A 23,420-nucleotide genomic window follows, 5' to 3' on the forward strand; every position below is an offset into this window, starting at 1 on the left:
TAAACATTTTTAAAAAATTTATAAAAGAAAAAAATGAATAGAAAAAGAAAAGTTTGGACATTTGTGGTCACTCTTCTGGTCAGACTTAACAAGAGGCTTCAAGCTTTGTTTCTATTTTGTTTCATCAGCTGTCACAATGTTCCACCTTCCCATGATTAGCTATCTTTCCAGAAGATACTTGCCTTTTAACACACACCTTAATACTTTCTTCTTTTCTTATGCCTTCGTTCATCCCAGAATGGCTCTTCCTCCACCCACTTACCTCTGACTTAATTAAAAACTTGGTCAAATGTGATTTCTTTTATGAGGCTTTCCCTGATGGCTCAGCAGAATTGGTTGTCCCTTCCAATGTCTTCTTATTGCAACAAGATTGTAAGCTCCTTCAGAGCAGAGGTCATACTGTAGTTGATAATAATAAATGCTTGTTGGATTTAATTGAATTTAAGCTCATCCTCTTCTGAAATCTAACTTTCTCCATCAAACGTTTTCTGATTCTCTATTAAATATGACTTCTTTTCTGAAGTGCTGAGGTTTTCATTCTTTTATGCCACTAATTATACTGTTATATTAAAATTATACTAAAAAACAAAAATATTACTCCCAATATACATCATAAAATACTTGGCGGTGGGAAGATTGTGTTTTCTGACATACCCTAGAATAAATTGTATCATACACACTCAAATATTTGTTAAATGAATTTCATATTTTTCAGAAATCTTCAAAAAAATGTGTATCAACATTAAAAACTCCCCCTGAAATCCATCATGTTTGAAACATCATATGATCTTTACAAGATCCGAAACATCAAAACTAGAACAGAAGTTTTAGAGTAGATATATTTTTATGTCACTCTAAAATTAATTTTATTTTAGATTTTCTCTGTTATTTTTTGAATATGAATTTTTGAATTTTGAATGATGTATTCATAATTAAAAATATAAACATACTGGAAATCAGATATATAGTCTTTGCAATAGAATCATTATCACGTCTTTTGAGTCTCATGAAACCGTTCCCCTAAACTTAGCATATTAATGATATGATTAGATTTTTAGAAATAACTAATTTATGATTAAGAAAGATAACTTTTATCTACCTATGCACAATCTAAATGGTCTTTCCTTCTCAATATAATGCTATTTTCATTATTAAGGAATTAAATCTTTCTTGGCTACTTTTGAGGCAAAAAAATAATGAACCAATTCTGTTTTACTCAACAGAGAAATAGTGCAATGTGTTCTTGTAATCTGACTTGTATCCTCCTTGTAAAGCACTGGAAATTATTATTTCAAATTGTTAGATTAGATTTTATGCAGCTTAGTATACCGTAATGTAATATAATTTCCAAATGCAAATGAGGTACTGTACAGCTTTTCCATGGAGTTGTTCATGAAAGCCAAGCATTTTACATATTACAGTGAAGTGCATGTTATTAAGAAACAAATTATAATGAAGCTTAATGTAGTATGGAGACAAGATACTATAGCTGTATAATGGATGACAATACAGTAGGGTATGTATATAGCAAATATGTCACCTGCTGAAAAAGCTAGCTGTCAAGAGCGCTAAATACGCCAGGAGTGATAGCATTATACTTTTAAAGATTTCCACTTGCCCCCATTACTTCATGGCAGAGTTACTCTTGAAAGTTACCTTAGCTTCCAAACACTGACCGATGTCGTTTGCCAAATAAAGCCTGCGTTTCATCCAGTAATATTCCAAGGAGATGTGAAGGAGGCAAATTCTGCCTTTCAACTTTCAGGACAGGAAGTCCCTGTTTCATTCATCTGTAACTACTGTTAATTGCCGATTAGTTTTTTACATATGAACATCTTGTCTTTCAACTGCATTTCAAGTAGATGAGCACAATAGCCATATCTTGCACTGCTTTTTCCTAGCCCAGAGTGGATGCGGAATCAACCCAAATCTGTCTGTACCTTGCTGTAGAAAAATGGGAAATAGATTGAATCTCACAGATAATTTTCTTTCTCTAAAAAATAGCCAGCACCAAATGATCTCTAAAATCTCTTAAAAGATTCTATGAAATATGATCTAATAATTAATTACTCAGAAAAACAACTGTGAACTAATTATATGGAGCAACAAAACTGTTAAGAACCAAGGGTCTATGGAAGAAAAGTATACAAATATACAAACAATGGAATCATGAACAATGACGCTATTTAAGATCATACTATTCTGTGAACTCTCAAAACCTTCCATGTAGTTGGTGAGGAGAAACCATGTAACTGCAATCCAATCACACTGAGGCATTTGGCCTGGCCTAACACATCCCATCTTTATACAGATTGTGGGGAGACTGTCTTTGGGAGAAGAGGAGGGTAACACCACAGCAATTAGTACTACAAATAGCAAAATGGCCGACCCATTATAAAACAAAACTCCTCCAAGATGTGTCCCTTACTCTTTCTAATCATAGTATTCATTAAATAAAGCACTATGAAAAAGAGAAGAGAAAAAGGAAAAAAAAAGCAGAGACATCAATGGGTTTGTTGCACGCAGAAGAAACCAGCTCAAAAGCAATTCATTATTAATGCCTGAATATTCTTGCTAAACAGTTCTGATTATTTCACAAGAAAGAGGTCAAGGTAGTGGAGAAAGGGATTTAATCAAATAAACTCTCAATCTCTCTCCAAATAGCATTTTCATCCAGCTGCATGTAAATTCATCAGATGACTAGCCTCCAAAAGCACAGGCAAGGTTAATCTGCTATGACTGTTAAAACTTCTATGATATGCCTATTGAATAAAGATTTAAAATGGGATGAACCATGCGAGTTACCCCAAATTGGTTTTTTTTTTTTTTGCTCATAAAATACACGAAATTTTCACTGTTAAAAACAAACAACAAATAAGCCAAATTTCTTTCATTTATAGTGGGGTTTGTTATTAATTTCTTCAAAAGGACTCTTTGTGATGTTGTATAGTTTTCATTTACTGGGATTTTTAGGGCTTCCCACCCTCAGGTTCCAGGAATTCAAAATGTTTGTGCTCTGCTTGGAATTAGCTTAAAAACTTTAAGACCTCAAAAATCGCATAAAAGAAAAGGGTTGTAATAAGTTTTATGATATTTTTGAAATCATGCTGATTTACTTTTACTTATATGCAAGATTATAAAATTCATCACATTTTCATCCAAAGGCAATATCGCTGGCAAACATTACCAAGTGTGTTGGTGATTTATTACTTAAAAGATAAATGCAATTTCAATTTCCAATCTTCAAAATGTAAAAATGGATGGAGATAACATGAGTAAAAAGGTATATTAGTGTGTATTTTTACAAGAAAGGAAAATACATATAAAGATACAATTACTGCACAGGCACGATTTTACTGATGCATTTTTGTCTGCTTCATTCTCTATGAGACTTCATAATTGTATAGAAATATATTATGAAAGTTAAAAGCATGTTTTCAAATATGGCAAGGTACTCAATACCTTTAACTCTGAGAAGGAAGAACCTGAATTCATTTTTTTAAATATAAAATTATGCTCTATAGATGTTTCTAGAATTCAAGAGAATATAAAAGCATAAATAATCTTTGACAAGGATATATAATTTACCGTCAGCAACAAATAATTTAAGTGGTATCTCCAAAGGAAGTCAATGTCATAATTGTGAACCTATATAAAGATTTTGAAAACACCTATGGTCTCTTCACTGTTTGAATGCTCGTTTTATGCATTTTTCAATTTATAATTTCAAAATCCATATGACAACACACGACACCATGGTAATTCAGCCTATCGCTATTTCAATAATCCTTATAACACCTTTCTTTCCTGCTAAATTTGTTACGTTGCATATTTCATCTCTGCATTTAAGAAATCATGCAGCAGTTAATAAATCTTCTTTAAAAAAAATTAAAGTGTTTTTCTGCTGGCATTCTTTGCCCTCTTAACTCTCAGCACCTTTCTTGAATCATAGACACCATTTTACACGAGGACAATTTCTAAAAAGCAAAATATAACTGTCTAATTAAGGGCTGTGTGATTGGCTAGTTCGCGGTCCCTGTGACAGTTGTGACAAATACACATATTGGCACAGCCCTAACCTCACTTCACAGTTTGCAACACAAAGATGGTATTTTCAGAAATGTGAAGAACACTCTGATACAAAGCTTCACCTTGTCTAGTGCTATTCCATTTAATTTTTTATTAACTGCCTGAACATATGCCATTCTAGAAGAGGGTAATAGTTACAAAATGTCAGCAGAAACATTTAAACTGCTAAAATGTAAATGATTTTATAAATTTGTAATGAAAGGTAATTGTCATGTGGGAAAAGTAACAGAAAAACAGATATGTGTAAATGCAAAACTGGTAAAAAAAAATACATCTTATTGGTTGAAGGTAGGAAAACCTAAGTATATTTTAATGAGTACTGTAAGTAGTATTTAAATAAAATTAGATTCATAAGCAGAAAATGTGAATTCTATAATATTTTATTTTCTAACATTAGGAAAGTTCATAATAATGACAAGACCTCATAGATCTTTAATGTGCTAAATTCAATAAACAGTAGGATATTAAGATGCTTCACCTCGTTTAAAAAAAAAACCAAATAAATCAAAGTAGGATTATATAAATAAAAAGTGTCTTTTTATCAGCATAATAGCTTTAAAAGCACCAAATTCAAACACGCGTGGTTTGTTTCTTTACTTTCCACTACAGTGAAAAACAATTTAGTGATTAATCCCTTCAGCAACATAATGCTGGGTCAGTACTTTCAGATATATGTCAGGACGACGACTCGGGCAAAGGATTGAGTATTTCCTCAGCCACCACACAGAGCAACCACCTTCCAGTTAGGTTTGCGGGCAACCATCTTTAAATGCTTGAGCTGTTCTGCGTGGCCATGACAAGATTTGCAATTCTCTACGTTTATTTACACACCATCACCCCAACTAGACATCACATGGAAGTGGCATGGTCACAGCTGACCCCGGGGTAGTCCCTGTCCCTGCCGATCCAATTTCATCGTGCTCTGCAATTGAACTGCAGTCATACTGTGGAGGATGTATGCATAGGACTCCACGCCACAATAAAATTAGCAGAAGCTTGTCAGGGGGTATTTTCCTGCTTTATGGTGACAGACTCTGGACAAATAGGTCTGCTTTCCAGAAATCCACAGAGGTCTGGCTCTCTTGAAATGTATATGAGCCCAGCATATTTAAGCCACACTATTCTATATGGTAAGCTTGTTACATGATAGTTTGAGAACAATGTTAAGCCTTTGCTGAATACCCCATTTCCTTTTCACAGATTTTAAGGGTTTTAAATCGCCTATGAATAGACTACTTATTTTTGATTTGTAGAAAAACAGCTCTGGTTAGTAGTGGTAACCGAGAAAAATTTATTCTTCCTTCAGAGAAAAAAAAAAATGCAGCACAGATCTATTGTATTTTGAAAGCAAAAGTTCAGAGAGAATCTTTTTTTTTTTTTTTGCAATTGGATAGACCAAGCTCTGAAAGTCTCTTTCTTGAACCCATATTTTACCTGTAAAAATTAATTATATCACAAGTAAAATCTGTTTCAGAAGGCACATTTAAATACACTTGCAAATAAATTTAGAAGATCCTTTTTTTGTTTGAGATACAATGTTAAGAGAATAATATGGTAAATAGAAAAAATTTTATCATCTGTGGGGAGAACGTTTTAAAACATAATATGTTTTGTAATCTAGCCTAAAGTAATTTTATTAGATATTCTGTGCAGTTCTTACATCAAACATGCTCAGAAGCCCTGGGATCATTTTATATTCACTGGAAGACAGAAAGAAATCCAAAACCTAGTTAAATAAATTGTTCATTTATTCCTTCCCTTTTATGCACCAAGATCTACATGTGGTCATTAATTATAAAGAGACTATTATAGCACCATATTTTCATTCAATACGATGTCCTGGTATATATCAAAGAAGTCCCATAATTAAAACAGAAGGGCCACAATGACAATTAAAATTACAATCTATATGGGGAGAGAAAGTACAGTTCTGCAATTTTTCACCCTGTCACTGTCAGCTGCATGGACTATTCTGGTCACGTCTCTTGTAAAGCAGCCTAAATTCTTCTTCACCAATGCAACCTCAAAAGCATTATCAGCACCTAAGCAAAAGCCTATGCAAGTATAATTTAATACGAAGCCACAGTTTGCAAGTAATAGCGTATAAAGTGATATTTAAGTGGTGTTTTAAGCACACTTCTGATGGCTACAGCCGCTTTTCCCTGGTAAATGCGTTTTCCTTTGAGTAGTGATTATGAGTCCTAGGTGAAGAGGTCCTGTGTGCAGGTCTGTCTGTAAGCCTTACTTCCAGCTGCCAATCTTTACTTCACAGTGAAGAAAAAGCCACATAGCACCTTGTTCTTACTCTTGTATGCTGTCATCCCCTGAGCCTGATAACACAAAATCATTTCCACATAACACTTGCCTGCTTCTGCCTCTTAAACCTTGAGACCTCCACATTGTGCACGCACTTGCACCCTTGGCAACCGGCTCCCAGGAAGCCCCTGCCTTTGAACCATCAGAGTCTGGCAGCGGACTATTTTTAACACTTATCTTGGTAAATATCTGCATTAATGGAGTACAAAGCTTTTGGGTAGCAATATGTATTTGCTACAATTTATTGTCTATAAAAGTCACGAACAGTGAATTATTACTCCTAAAATTGTGTTTTTCTTCATAATAACTTTAAACCGAGCACTCATATATGAAGCATGCAATGGAGATTGAGAAGGTTTTGTATAATAAAACGGTGACATGGTCATTTTTTCCAGTTTTGCATTACAGAGGCACACTCATGCATGGTGCTTTTTAAATTCTTATTATGTGTGAGGTCAGGGGGTCGAATGTCAGAAAGTACTGTTAATTTCACGGGGTTAGGGGAAAGTAAATTCAGAGGGAATACAGATCACTTAGCACAGAAAACCAACTCCTCTGAAGTTTGGTTTTACATTTGTTAACCATATCCTTCAGCTGACGAACCATTGAGACCACGGTGACATTCTGGTCCCAGATATAATGGCTTGACATGCTGCACTGAGAGTGTGATTCCAACGCCCTGCTCCTGGTGCCAGGCTCCGACTTCCTCTGAATCAATGAAGCACTAAAACTCCACACAACTGGAACTGAACAAAGCATGTTGCCATTTTGGCTGTGATGTTTAAATTATAGAGAAAGCAGTCAGGATGTCTTAAAGTTCAATCTGACAAGAAATGTAAAATATATTTCTGTCTTCATTCTCTGGGAAGGTAGCATCTTAAACTGCACAGTATCACTACCCCGAGTCCTTTTAAAGTGGTTCATAATAGAGCATCAAAGACAAAATTCTTGCATTTCAGGGCCTTTTCTCTAATCAAAATGACACTTCGACTGGGGCAAAGTTTTTTTTTTTTTTCCCGGGGGGGGGGGGGGGGGGGCGGGGATAATTACCTCCATAATATGTTTTGTTCAGTTGACAGTGTAGGGATACAGTTCCTTTATTTTACCGTTTGTTCTGAAAGAAAAAAAAAAAATTAGCCTGCGCGCATAGATACGCGTGCCCCAAGTTCTACGACTCACCACCACCAACAGTGAGATAAAACAATGGTCCATTCCATGGTTATGACAGAGGAGCAATACTCAAAATATGTTTTAATGTGGGGAGGGTGAGCACGTTGCTGAACTCTGATCAAACCTACGAGTCTGTTTAAATATAGTTCACTGGGCTGGTGGGCAAAGATGCAAATAGGTGCGGTAGGTGGTTTCATGTGTATGTTGTTTTTTTTTTTTTTTACAAGATTTTTCAGATGCAAAACTCAAACTGGGCTCAGCTGCCCCCTTGCAATTAAATTTTAATGACGGAGGCTGAGTGTTTGTGTTTTGGCAGCAGGCTTGATACTGTTCGCATTTAAACGGTTACAACCAGACGTGCTGGGGGACAATCCCATTGCAAGTCAGAGGTGACATTCCTCCAAGGTGGTTTACTGGGATGCTGTGGGATTCCGGACAGCCAGCTACAGGTTCTCCTGCCACGGTCACTTTTTAAAAGAATACATTAGAATATAACACCACATACTTGAATTTCCACAGTAGCCCGAAGGCCAATGCTTTTCCATTTTAACACTTTTTCACTGGAAATAACAGTCTTATAGGTTTTTTTATGCCAAATGATCTACTGGTAAATAAAAGCCGTATGTGGTACTGCTCATAAAATCACCCTTTGTCCCCAAATAGTAAGAACAATCCAAGGTACATATTTTAATCAGGGTGTTGTTTTTTTTTTTTTTTTTAAGAATGATTATTAACTTTGCCGTGGCACACTTCACTGTCTTCCTTTTATAATTAAAAACTTTTTCCCCTCAAATCCCCTTTCCAGCAAGCAGCCTGTTGCCTGAAGTTTTAATCCTTCATTACTAGTTAAAACAAAATCACCAATTAGGCACATGAACACATCTGTATTAATCTCATTAAGGTGATGGCACCAAATAAATTGGAACTATTTTTGTGCTTTTACTGTGTTCCTATGGCTTTATCAGGCCCTGTGGTCATATACAAAGACCTCGAAGCTTAGTCATTTAGAGTCATTCGGTTGTGGACTGAATGTGGCATTACCATCTATGGCTGAAAATTGCTTTCAGCTTTTAAACTGCACTGACTAGTCTGTAGTTAATCTTAGATCATTCACTCGCAAAATTAAATGAGCCAGAACGATGGTCTTTTTTTTTTTTTATAAAATAATACATCACAAAACACTTATTTGCCCTGCCCAAAAGAGAGATCAAATTCATTTAAAATCCCATAAACCAGAGTTGTGAATTTTTAATTTTATTTAGTAGCAGAGAAATAGAGGGTAAGCTATCTTTCTACAGCACATCATTGCTATAAATTTACATATGGAACATGGTTTGATGCTTAACCAACCTTTAATCTACCTTTGATGTATACTTCTCCTTCAATGTGGTCATGTGACACCCTTATTAATGCAAATGTAGAAAAGAGTGTTTTGGACCTCTGATGTAATTAGCCATAAACCATGTTAAAAAAAAAAAAAGAAAGAAGAAGAATAAAAAGAAGAAAAGAAAGAAAGAGTGGCTACTTGAGTCACTAGAGTTGCACATAAAGTTCAGTTATCATCACAGAAGAATAACCTTAAGAAACTAAGTTTAAAATTTTTACATCACTCATTCGTATATTTTCTGCCCAAGTAACTATTAAAGACCATTTTACTATACCAGCAATGGTCAACGAAGATTTGATTGTGAAAGAATTCATCTTTTAGGATTAAAACATTTTAATTTCCTGGGATTTTAGCGTGCTTCTGGTTAAAGTGCAATCACATTGAGAGAAAAATGCTAACTGAGGCAGGGGAAGATGACTTCCTCATTAGCCTGTGTAATAATTATGTCAAACACATCGTCTTTTAAATGAAAACATTAGGTGTGTTGGCTTGTTGTTGATTCCCTTTCTTCCCACTGCCCCACCCCACAGTGTAGACCAAACGTATATGTTTTGATTTTTGCCAGTCACTGATTTTAGGCTCCAAAAAACTTGAGCCACGTCAGATGAAGGGAGGTCACTCCATCGTGCCAGATGGAGGTAAACCATTGGGATATTCTGAGGGGCTGACCGAGGGTAATTCCCCTGGTGATGACAGGACGTGAAGGTTAGATATTGGAAAATAAGGTTCATGCTACTCTGTCAGTAGGGCTAGTGCAAGCTGCCTGTTTGACAGAGAAGGTGGTGTGTGGTCTGGACCACAAGAAAAAGGAAGTCAGCCACCCAGATCAAAAATTACTCTGTCGGCCATCCAAAAATGATTCTGACATTCAGCTTAGAGACACAGAAAACAAAATGGTGAAAAAAAAAAAATGAAGATTGTACTTTATTCTGGGATGGTCCAGGGAAATTCACGGACCCATCACAATATCATGAAAGTTTCCAAATTAAGATGATGATTGCCAACGCCACATTAGTGACATCTCTCTCTCTGTTTTTTAATTATAGGTTGCAAGTGTACATGACTCCAGCTATACAATCCCAGGAGTTAACTATTCATCATTTTCTAAAAATATGGTCTTATAAGTGCAGTTAGAGTAAAATGAAATGCATTTCTGTCTGAATGTTATTTTTAATTTCAACAAAAGCAAAAGTCACTGAGCTTAATAGAAGTCTCTCGCTAGTTACATAATTATCTTGCCCACTATGGACATGTCCTTCTGTACCTGTTGTAATCATTTAGAAAAAGAGGATTTTGTGGCCAAAACGCCATACTCATTTTTATCGGGGTTGCCCTCTCTGTCTTAAAAACTTTCTTGAGATGCCTTGACCTGATTCTAAATATAACTCTATTCCTTAAATCTCGTCATATTGCTCCATTAAGAGACATTGAGTTTATATTTGTCCATAAATTTCAATGATTTAAAAGCACCTAAATCTATTCAAGATCTGTCCCTTTTCTAAGAATATGGATGAAGTAAAAGTACATGTATATTTTTAAATAACTTCCAAATCTAAGGTGACCATTTAAATACTTCACACTATTAGTTTTCCCATCTCAAGAAGAATATCTGCATATTGTTGTTTATTCTGTAAAATATTCCTTTTTTTTTAATAGCCTGAACCAAATAATTTCTCATTTTTACAGGCTTCACTTCACTTTTCTTACAGTGAATAAATTGCAACTTATTTCCATGAAATTCACAGATGACACAGATCTTTATTTTGCATAAAGGCATAAAGAAGTGTCTAATATCTTCAATATTCATCTGCTAAGTGGACATTTGCATTGGGTTAGAACGGAGAGAGAGCCCCAACCCTCCCGCGGTGACAGCTGTACAAAGGGATGACATCTGACAGCTGTGACAGAGCTGAAGGGAAACTCAGATGACTCTCCCCATCCATGATCCAATTACAGCACACATCCCTCTGACAGACCCAGCAGCTTGACTCCAGCGTTTGGAAGGACAGTATTGATCTCTTGTCAGAAACCAGTTGCCTGCCTGCAATTGTGCGTTGCTGAACTTTGAAAAGCTATAGTACCCTCTTAAATGATAGGGGCAGGCAGGTTATAGTATTCAGGTACAAAGAGAGGTGCAAAGGGTATCTGCTAAATGCTCTAAACTTGAACAAATCATAACAATATGACAGTCCAATCATACTCAAGGAGCCCAGCTGATCTAGCTGGCTACTGTCTGTGCTAATGGAAAGACAGCTCTTTGTGTTTAGCGGGATGATCTTACTTGATGAAAAGGCCACTGCAATTAGTGCATGCTGGTTGGCTGTGTTGGGTGACAGGAGCACGGATGGTGTAATGGCAGCTGCCAATAACCCCAACTTCAAGAAAACAGACAATTAGGCCTTTGATCCTAACACTGTTAGTCCCTCCACTCCAGACCTCTGCTCGGCTTTTACTGTAAACCTCACAAGGGCAATGTGGTTCAACCTCACCAAACAGAATGACTTGGTCAAGGGGTCAATTACCTGTCTCCTCTTGCTTTCTATTCCTGCCTTCCTTAGAGAGATAGAGAGAGAGAGAAAAGAGAAGGAAAGAGAGAGACACCCATGCAAAAGGTTAACCAACATAAACATTTCTTTCAACTATAATTTCAAGAAAGCTAATGTGTGAGCATCAATATCTTGAGATGCAAAATTTTAAAACATATTTTGAAAAATAGGCTGGTAAAAACAAGATGCTAAACTTTACAAATGAGATAAGAGGTATCTAACGACAACTGATGTAGTACGTTCAGATACATGTAACACTCAGTGTTAATAAGTTATCAAAATCCCAGGATAATTAAAAGCTGTGTCCAATTTAACTTTATTGTTTTAGAATTGCATAAAGGTAGGTGAAATGTGCTAAACGCAGAGCATACCCAAAACTTGTAATGCAAATCATTTCAGGGCTTCTCATCAAGTGCTGCTCTACCAGAGAAAACACTTGGGCAGGAGTAAAACAAGTTGAACGCAATACTGGGACACACATGCAAGGACTCACGTACATACACAGATTATACCAGAACAGACCGTTCTATGATCAGAAACACTAAGTCCAGTGCTCACTTCAGCAGCACATTTGCCAAGACTAGAATGATATGGACATCGGTGTGACCCCTGTGCAGAGATGACACACAAAGTCAAGAAACGTGCCATACTCTTGAGTAAATGTTCTTTTTTATTAAAGTACTGCTGACCCATAATGCTCCATAAGTTTCAGGTGTACATCACAAGTTTTTCGACAACTCCATACGTTACACTGTGCTCCACCCAAGCGTAGCCACCATCTGTCACCACACAATGCTATTACGATGCCATTGACTCTATTCCCTATGCTATGCCTTTCTTCTCCTGAATTATTCACTCCATGACTGGAAGTGTGTACCTTCCACTGTAAATATTCTTCCTGTACCTCAAATTTAGAACTTTTCTTAACTTTAAAGGTTTTTTTTCTGTACTTGGGGGAGAGATAATAAGCATCATTAACCCTAAGTAGGTAGGCATTGAAAACCAAAACTATAGAATGGGTGTCATGGCAAACCTAGAAACTGACATTACCTACATCATAAATTAGGTTTCAAATAGAACAGTTTGGCCTCTTTAAAAGATACTCTAGAGAATAAAAACTAGGGCTTCAGAAATAAGCAGAGATCTAGAGATCAAAAGCATGAAAAAAATAAACTTTGGGAGAGTTTTAGAGCAGAGAAAAACAGATATAACAGTATCTAAGAAGAAAACACAAAGCCAATGTGCTTCAGAAGTACAAATCTTAATATACGTGTAATGATACTCCTGTTCACTCATATGGAAATAAATGCTAATTAAAACACCTGAGATCACCCAAATATATAAATTATATAATACAAAATTAATGGGAGTGTGGAAAAACAGTCTCTTCTTTATGGAAATATAAATTGCAACCATCTTTCTCAAGATTAATTGAGAAATATCTATACAAAATCCATGGTGAAGAAAAATTGCTCAAACATTGATATGCAAAAACATTCACTGCAGTATTGTTTGTAATAAGAAAAAATGAACATAACCCAAACTTCCAGTAGGAAGGGATCAAGTAACTATATCATGATGCATACATGAAATAGAATGGCCAATAAAAAGAATGAGGTGGATTTATATAAGTTGATATGAAATTTTCTCCAAGATATAAACATTATAACAAATAAGTATTATCTTATTTGTATAAAAGTGTACACGAAAACAAATGTATATATGGGGATCTTTGTATATCTGTGCATATATGAATATATCTGACATCTGTATATATGTATGCATGCTTCATATATATTAACATTTCTAGAAATACAAACAAGAAACTAGTAATAGTGTTTTTTTATTGTGAGTTGGAGATGGTAACACTTTTAATTTATATTAACTTACACTATTTGCATATATAGGTATTATTTTGATAACTTTTAAACTAGTTAATTAAATTTTTTGTGTTAATGATCTCTTGACTAATATAAAACTAGCCTAAATATAGGACTTAAAGGATTTGTATTTTTCATTCCTTTGGTAAACATTTTTTTTTCTTTTACATCTATTATAGATATCAGGTATGTGCTCATCTGGGAACATGAAGAGTAATTAGTAGTTTGCCTGACCACAAGAATCTCATGGTCTAGTTGGGGAGATTTAGTGTTTATTTTTTGAAAGAGAGAGAGAGAGACAGAGTGTGATCAGGGGATAGGCAGAGAGAGAGGGAGACACAGAATCCAAATGCAGGCTCCAGGCTCTGAGCTGTCAGCACCAAACCCGACACGGGACTCAAACCCATGAACCATGAGATCATGACCTCAAACCCACGAACCATAAGATCATTACCTGAGCCAATGTTGGATGCTTAACCAACTGAGTCACCCAGGGGTCCCTTGTTTGGGGAGATTTAAAATAAATGAATACAGGGATGCCTGGGTGGCTCAGTCGGTTAAGCATCCGTCTTCGGGTCAAGTCACAATCTCACAGTTTAGTTTGTGAGTTCAGTTTGTGAGTTCGAGCCCCACATTGGGCTCTCTGCTGTCAGTGCTGAGCCTATTTCAATGACCAAAAAGACTGCAAAAGTTCCAAAATTTTTCATTCATTGAGATAGTATGGAGATGCAATTGTCCAAGTATGTTGAAACCTAAGAATCACCTGGACTCCATGTTAAAGGATTGGTGTCATGAAGTCTTATTACCCAAATTCATCTTATTGAGCTGATAATCTGCATGCATAATGAGTTATCTCAGGTGATTGTTATTATCTGACAAGTTCAGAAAAACCTTGGTAGAAGAGTACAGTATCCATTAGGCTAATAATCTTAGCCAAAACTTGACCCACCTGAGAAAAAAACTACCAGCCCAAATTTAAAACTCTATCTTTGGAGCACCTGGGTTGTTCAACAGGTTAAGGGTCTCTTAGTTTTAGCTCAGGTCATGATACTGTGGTTTGTTAGTTCGAGCCCCTCATCAGGTTCCACACTGATAGTGTGGAACCTGCTTGGGATTCTCTCTCTGCCTCTCCCCTGCTTGTGATCTCTCTTTCTCAAAATAAATAAATAAATAAGAAATAAATAAATAAGAAATAAATAAGAAACCTCCACCTTTGAATTTATTGCTACCGTGACAAATTTAAAGTAAAATATAGAACATAAAATCTTAATTCCTCCAAGGCTCTATTATGAGATAATTGTTTACTTTCTTGATAAACAAGTAAAAAAGTCTTATTTCCTTGAAAGCATCTCATAGAACAAAGAAGGTCCATAACCCTTATTCAGGTGACTTTTTAGGACAATTTATTACTAATTCAAATGACGAGATAATATAACTTATAAACATTTTAAACTGAATGACTTTAGTATGAAATTAAAAAAAATTAGATATTATAAAATTCCTTTGAAATAGTTTACATTTTTAATGATTTTCAATCTGACTCTAGTTGTCTTAAATTTTTGAATTGTTTTATGACTTTTAAATACATTACATTTCATTCATATTAGTTTTGCCTTCTCCACTAAATAGTTGAATAACTTTACCAATAATAATTTACTATAATTTAATAGTTTCTGTTTCCTAGAAGTCTGGAAACAAACCACAGGAAAGAAAGAGAAATTTTATTTCTGACTTCATTATAGCCCTAAAGATGGTGAGCTTGTTGGTTTTAGTTTTAGGCTTCTGTGGTCTAATTGCACGAATTGATCTCTTTGTGTCTCATTTAACATTGTTCTTCTCCATTTCAGAAGATTGTGTCCTTAAGCCTGTCCATCTCTCAAATACCTGCCATTGGTCAGAAGGAGAATGAGGAAAGAGTGTGAATGGTTTCATAGAAAAACACACAACAAACAAATTTAATTAAATTCAACTCAATTCAGTTGTATAAAAACAAAGAATTCAATACCAAGGATGCAAAACCATGACCCATGAACTGGAGCTCAAAGATATTACAGTTAATAACCACAAATAAATACATAAAGGGAAATAACACAGTTTTATATTATAAACATAATAACAAATATATACAAAGCACAAGAGAGTGAGGATTATCTGATGAGAAAGCAGAAAAGAACATACTTAATGAATTTAAGATAATTCTAAATGATAAATAAGCATTCATCAGATGTGTAGGGTTTGGGAAAAGGTTAATTCTGAGCAGGAAGAATAGCATGCCCAAAAGTGCATGAAAGTGTGCATGCTGGGAAACTGTAGCATTTTAGGCACCTGGGCAGCTCAGTCTGTTAAATGCTAGACTCTTGGTTTTCACTCAGGTCACAATTTCATGGTTCATGGGTTTGAGCCCCCATCAGGCTCTTAGATGACAGCACGAAGCCTGCTTGGGATTTTCTCTCATATTCTCTCTCTGCTCCTCCCCGACTCATGCTCGTGCTCTCTCTCTCTCTTTCTTGCTAAATAAATAAAACAAAATACAATAAAATAAATAAAAATCTGACAAAAAAAGAGGAAACTGTAGCATTTTAGTATTGATGGAATGCATGTTTTGAGGAGGAGAAGGAAAGAGACTCAATCCTATCGAGACTTTTTTTCAATTTTTGAGGTATCTCATTCTTTGTATTTATGCTCCCAGTGAAAACTTCCTCCAAATCCCCATGTACCTATTTAATCTCAGGTCCTAGAGAAAAATATGCAGTGGAACCATGCTGAGTAAAATTGCATTATTTATAGCTAAGATTCTCTGATAAATTGTGTTGTATCCAAAATATCCTAACTTAAGACCTATTATAAAAGGAGACCTGATGCAGTCTTAATCTTCAGTTATAAACTTTTTTCTAATTAAAAATAAATAAATGCTGAAAAGATTCATCAACTCCAGAGAAAATCAGTGTATTTTTCCCTAAACCTTGAATTGTTTGTCTAACCTATCCACTCTTCATGATTTTTCCCCAATACCACACCTTGGTTCTTGCCTAGATTTTGCATGACACCAGCCCTGAAAAGGAAAGACTATGATGCATATGAATTAACAAAATCCATGTAAAAACCCTCATGAATCACTTAACACTCTGGAAACACCATCTCTTAGCACTGCCACCATAATGTTGTGTTTAATTTTTTTTTTTGACATTTATTTACTTTTGAGAGACAAAACATGAGCAGGGGAGAGGACAGAAAGAGAAGGAGTCACAAATTCCAAAGCAGGCTCCAGGCTCCGAGCCGTCAGCACAGAGCCCAATGTGGGGCTTGAACTCATGAACCACAGATCATGGACCTGAGCTGAATTCGGAAGCTCAACTGACTGAGCCACCCAGGCACCCCATAATGTTGTATTTATAACAATGGACCTCTAACTAGGGAAACTCTTAAAGAAGTTGAAACAAGTCAATAATAGCCCCCAGCTTTTGGTTCTCTTCTTGATCTAACTGGCTTTGTAGCGACATAGGTCTACTATGGTATCCTGGAGACTTCACATGTCACCACATAGATCACATAGGCAATGCTTGACCACAGTTTTGGTGGAATGCCCTGTAATTCCTCCTGGACCAAGGGCAGACATCCTGATAAACTATGCTTGTCTACAATTTCTCATCTACATTTTATGGGAGATTTCCACGCTACCATTTATCATCTGTGTTCCTAGATTCAGCAGCATGCAGGTATGTCTACCTTGCCTCCATTTCAGAGTACAGCGGGAGGTTTCTGTAGGAGTCTATAAAACTGCTACATGAGTAATAAGATTTTAGTTTTCACTTGGGCTCATTGTCCCCTCACCAGCTGTATTTATGAAAGTGTGGCAAGTGAATCTAGCAGCTGTCACCAAGGTGTAGCTTATGGGTCACTGGGTCACTTTACAGACTGGTCCATGGAAAATATTGCTTCCCCTTGAGGGAGAACTTATGTTTGGCGATAGAACTAACATTAATTTCCAGCGAATATCTGCAAAATATCTCTATGCAGTGAGCATAGAAACAGTCTATCCTATAGTATGTTAAAAACCACTCACCATACTAACATATACTGTTATATATATAACATATATAACATATATGTTATATATATAACACTTAGTATGCCAGCCACTGTTCTAAGGGTTTTGTACACACAATCAACTTCTTTAATCCCCACATCAACTTCTTTATTAGTGTAAATCTATACATGAGGAAATTGGGGTTATTGGAGTTTAAGTAACCTCCCCATAGTTAGTACACAGCTAGGATGAGCTATAGCTAAAGTTAGAATAGACATAATCCAGTTCTAACACCTTTGTTTTTTTTTTTTCATTTAAAAAAATTTTTTTTTAATGTTTATTTATTTTTGAGACAGAGAGAGACAGAGCATGAACGGGGGAGGGGCAGAGAGAGAGGGAGACACAGAATCAGAAACAGGCTCCAGGCTCTGAGCCATCAGCCCAGAGCCCAACGCGGGGTTCGAACTCATGGACCGCGAGATCATGACCTGAGCTGAAGTCGGACGCCTAACCGACTGAGCCACCCAGGTGCCCCCAACACCTTTGTTTTTGGCAGAGAATTGAACCTCCCACTAACAGTGATCACATCAAATATGTGCACACAGCAATTTATCTTACTGTGGATCTTTATGCCAAGTAAAGCTGATCGCCTCATGTGATCAAATGTGCTCCACTCATTTCTTCAGAATACCACTTTTTTTAAAAATAACACTTTATCAATTAGTCATTTCTATGTTTAATTTATATGTTAAAGTAAGAGGGGAATCAATACCTCATCCCCAATCATGTGATCATCTTCTACATGACAATAAAACATTTTAATAGGTATCTTTTAAAATTGAATGTTTTGGGGTGCCTGGGTGGCTCAATTAAGCATCCTACTCTGAACTTCGGCTCAGGTCATGATCTCACAGTTCATGAGTTTGAGCCCCACATCAGGCTCTGCGCTGACAGTGCAGAGCCTGCTTGAGATTCTTTCTCCCTCCCTCTCTCTCTGCCCCTCTCCCACTCACACTCTCTCTCACTCTGTAAATAAATAAACTAAGTAACTAACTAAATAAATAAAATTGCATCAAAAAAATAACCATTTAAACACCCCACTTATTTAGGCCAGTTATAGACCTATACTTATGAAAACATAAGGAACATGGCAACGATTGACCCCCAGTAATGGATGTCCCTGAGACTCGACAATAAATATGGACCTATGTTGTCACATATATACTCTGAAGATTGTTTATCATTTCCTGTGTGCTGATATCTACTTTTAGCTTTTCAAGAACACAATTCCAAGGGAAGCTTTCCTTCCTATGTCCTCTGAATTGCAGAGCCATGTTAGAAACAGCTACCCTTCTACCCTCCAGCCTCCTTGTGATCCCATTTTGATTAGACACAAGTTATGAAATCATCATCATTTGAAATGACCCTGTTTTCCCTATCAATACAGAGTCCCATGAAAATCAAGCAAAAAAAGATACAAATGAACAACAACAAAAAAAACATTTTCAGAATTAATCCAATGTCTTATTTTATATTTATGAGATTTGACTCAATTAATGGTATGTATGCAGATAAAATCTTACGTTTATAGTTGTTTTTAGTAAAATATTATTTTACACTGTATCTATATACTGTGATTTTCAAGGTATTAAGAATGTTCCAAAAACAAAATTTGCTAAGAAAACTATAGGAAATTAAATATAGACTTTCTGTATGTCGATCAAATTGTCGGGAAAAAAATAAATAAATAAAAAAACCTTTGGCCCCAGTAAAATCTTGGCAAAATTTACCAATAAAGAGATGTGATAAACAATAAGAGAATACTTGCCAATGACAAATCTAGAAACAAATATATGTATCTTAGATAGAACATTTTATTACGCATATAAAAGAAATAAATTACTTGTTCAAATTCTTAATCGTTAAGGAACAAAAGGAAATAGGGATGAATTGTGAAACAAATTCACATGCAAAGTTTTACCCTTTATATTTTGTGTTGACTTGTAATTCTTCATCAATATCATTTTTATAAATATTCATATATGAAAATTCATAAAGGGGAATACACAGGATGATATTTTGTTATTGTCCAGCTGTACTTTATAGTTAATGCATGAAGTCATACTCATTTAAATGTCTATAACAAATATCTTAGTCTTTGAAAATTGACAGAATCAGTTTTACATATTTTTATTCATTTGTTTCAATTTATGAACTGCAACCCATGGCCTCTGAGTACATGTGCATGATAAAATTATCAGAAAACAAATTATAAATAGTAATCACTGCCCTCTTTCTTAGCCACTGAACTTTATCAATGGCCTGACCCAACATCCCAGGCCTGAAGGCCGATCAACTTTACCCTGTCAGTTCATAAGGCAAATAAATTTCTAAATATAATCCCCCATATGAAGAACTTCCAACCTCTAGTTTGATGAAGCTGAGATTCACTGACTGTTGTCTGTAGTAGTTATACAGCAAATTTTAATTATGAAAATATAGAAGCAAAATTTACTACAGGGATCTTATAGAAACTAATTTATGCTCCTAATTCATAATTCATTTCTAAGTCAATTTAACACCATAAATACAATTTGATAATTTAGAATTTCTACTCTAAAAATAAATTTACATAGAGATATATAGTTTTATTTTAATAAAGATTATGTTGACAGCATTAACCTAATAGCAATTGGCCTGTAAGCTATAATAGATTTTGAATTTTTCATCTATTGTATTTTCTACATTTCAATATAGTGACGAGAATTCTGAGGAAACACAAAACAGTTACTTGAAATTTTGAAATAGGGGCGCCTGGGTGGCGCAGTTGGTTAAGCGTCCGACTTCAGCCAGGTCACGATCTCGCGGTCCGTGAGTTCGAGCCCCGCGTTGGGCTCTGGGCTAATGGCTCAGAGCCTGGAGCCTGTTTCCGATTCTGTGTCTCCCTCTCTCTCTGCCCCTCCCCCGTTCATGCTCTGTCTCTCTCTGTCCCAAAAATAAATAAACGTTGAAAAAAAAAATTTTTTTTAAAAAGAAATTTTGAAATAAAAGTAAAGAATTGCTTTTAATCTTTAATTTTTAATAATTGCAGCTATTTTTTTCTTCCTACTTTTCTCCATGTATTTATGATCTTTACAACACTTTGATATTATTTAAAAAGTATGAAAGATTTGTTCATAAGGGCCTCACTCTCAAAGAATAAGATATGAAAGACTGTGAGGGGAAGTAAACAAACAGGGAGAAGGGGTCAGAAAAAAATGTCAAGTCCTTCTTTAAACTTTATTCATGTGGAACTGGACCCAGCTGAGTTAGGTCAAAACAAATGAAGAAATAGTGAAAAACTGAGCAAAAACTCAAGATTTAAAAAGAGTACTCTTAAGCAGTCAGAATGTGTACTATACATAGAGAAAATTTTGCTATGTTAAAGACAGATTTTATTCTTGTGGAATAGTTAACAAAAGACAAACCTAAAAAGATATACCATGTTTATATGGAGATGGAAAGCATCCAAAACACCCAACACAGTATTGAAGAAGAAGAACAGAGCTGGAAGATTGATGCTACATGACCTCATGACTTATTATAAAGGGACAGTAATCAGGACAGCATGGAATTAGCTAAAGAATAGACAGATCAATGAAATAAAATACAGACCGCAGAAACAGTCCCAAATAAATATACTCAACTGATCTTTGAGAAAATGTACAAAGGCAATACAATGGAGTAAAGATAGTCTTTTCAACAAAGACTTTTCAACAAATGGTGCTGAAGTAACTGGCCATCCATGTGAAAAAAAGTAAATGGAGACAGAGACTTTATTATACCTTTCAAAAATTAACTCTGGGCTGATGGCTCAGAGCCTGGAGCCTGTTTCCGATTCTGTGTCTCCCTCTCTCTCTGCCCCTCCTCCATTCATGCTCTGTCTCTCTCTGTCCCAAAAATAAATAAACGTTGAAAAAAAAAATTAAAAAAAAAATTAACTAAAAATAGATCACAGGCAGAGCACCTGGGTGGCCTCAGTCAGTTAACTGTCTGACTCTTGATTTCGGCTCAGATCATGATCTCACAGTTTGTGAGTTCAAGCCTTGTGTAGGGCTCTGTGCTGATGTGCAGAGCCTGCTTAGGATTCTCTCTCTCCCTCTCTCTCTCTGCCTCTCCCCTGCTCATTCTCTCTCTCTCTCTCTCTCTCTCTCTCAAAAATAAATAAATAAATAAATAAATAAATAAATAAATAAATATCATAGGTTTAACTGTAACACACAAAACTATAACACTCCTAAAAGGTAACATAGGAGAAACCTAGGTGACCCTGGGTATAGTAACAACATCTTAGAAATCATTGATAAGCTGGTCTTTATTGAAATTAAAAACTTCTGCTGTCTATAAGACCCTTTCAAGACAATGAGAAGATAAGCCACAAATTGGGAGAAATATTTGCAAAAGACACATCTGTGAAAGGACCATTGTCCTAAATGTACAAAGAATTCTTAGAACTCAATAAGAAAACAAATAAACCAATTAAGAATAGGTCAAAGATCTTAATAGACACCTCACCCTGAAGATATGCAGATGAAAATAAATATATGAAAAGATATTCCAAATCATATGTCATCAGGGAAATGCAAATTAAAATAACAATGAGATACCGGCACAAGCCTACTAGAATAGCCATAATTCAACATACAGGCAACATCAAATGCTGACATGGATACATATGGCACAACAGAAACTCTCATTCTCGTAGAAATGGTAGGAAGGCAAAATATTGCCATCACTTTGGAAGACAAGTGGTTTCTCACAAAGCTAAACATACTCTTACCATACAATGAAGCAATTGTGCTCCTGTTTTTTTTTTTTACCTAAATAACTTGAAAATTTAAGTCCACACAAAATCCTGCACCCTAATGTTTATAGCAGTTTTGTTTGCAATTGCTGAAACTTGGAAGCAACCAAGGTATCCTTTGGAAAGTGAACAGATAAATAAATTGTGGTACATCCAGACAATGGAATATTATTGAGTGCAAAAAAAGAAATGAACTATCTATCTAACCATGAAAAGACAAGAAGGAAACTTAAATTTACATTATTACTAAGTGGAAGAAGCCAAAGATTACATACTGTATGATTCCAACTCTATGACATTGTGGAGAAGGTAAAGTGATGGAAATAGTAAAAAGATAGGTGTAGGGGAACCCATCAGCAGTATTCTCAGTAATATGGTACAGATATGTTCAGAGATAATTGGCTTTGAAATGACATCAAAGTTAGGGATCAATATTAGTATCAAGTTCAAACTTTCGTTAGAAATTAAGGCACTTTATTAAGATTTAGTGCAATTAACCCCTCTGGACATTCTTCCTTCCTGGTTTCATTATCCACTCAACACTAGACAGCTGAATTACTACTAATGCTTCTAGTCAAGTGGACTGCTTCATCCATATTTATATGGAAATTTAATAATGTTTATATCTATTTAAGTTTATATTTGCATAATGTAATTTTTTCTTTTCCCAAATGGAAGGCATTATTCTTTCAAATGATTGTTAAATAATTGGAGTGCGGATGGTATAAAACTCAAATTGAGGCACTTTGAAACTTCTTTCAGTTTGGCCACATTGCATCAGACATTAATTAATTACCAATCAAGCCAATCTATCTTAATATAACCATTTAAAAGAAGTACTGGAGAGATATGCTTGTATCCTATTGTGATTTATAATAAGAAATATATATTTAGCCTTTGTACCCATTTCTGGCACAAAGCTCCTAAAACTCTTTGAATTCCCCAGTGATAAGAGCAACAATAGTGTCCTTCTGTTATGTCAATGAGGTGACTATTGATCACACCTATGGATGGGGGCTGGCTGCCAGAAGAAACAACCAAGCTGTTAGAGGGTTGGAGCTTTCAGTCTCATCCTCAATCTCTGGAGTGGGAAAAAGGGGCCTAGAGGTTGAATCAACTGCCAATGTCCTATTATTTAAGTGACGATGCCTCTGTAATGAAG

This window comes from Prionailurus bengalensis, chromosome C1 (genome assembly GCF_016509475.1).
Source record: "Prionailurus bengalensis isolate Pbe53 chromosome C1, Fcat_Pben_1.1_paternal_pri, whole genome shotgun sequence".
In the NCBI taxonomy this organism is placed as follows: domain Eukaryota; kingdom Metazoa; phylum Chordata; class Mammalia; order Carnivora; family Felidae; genus Prionailurus; species Prionailurus bengalensis.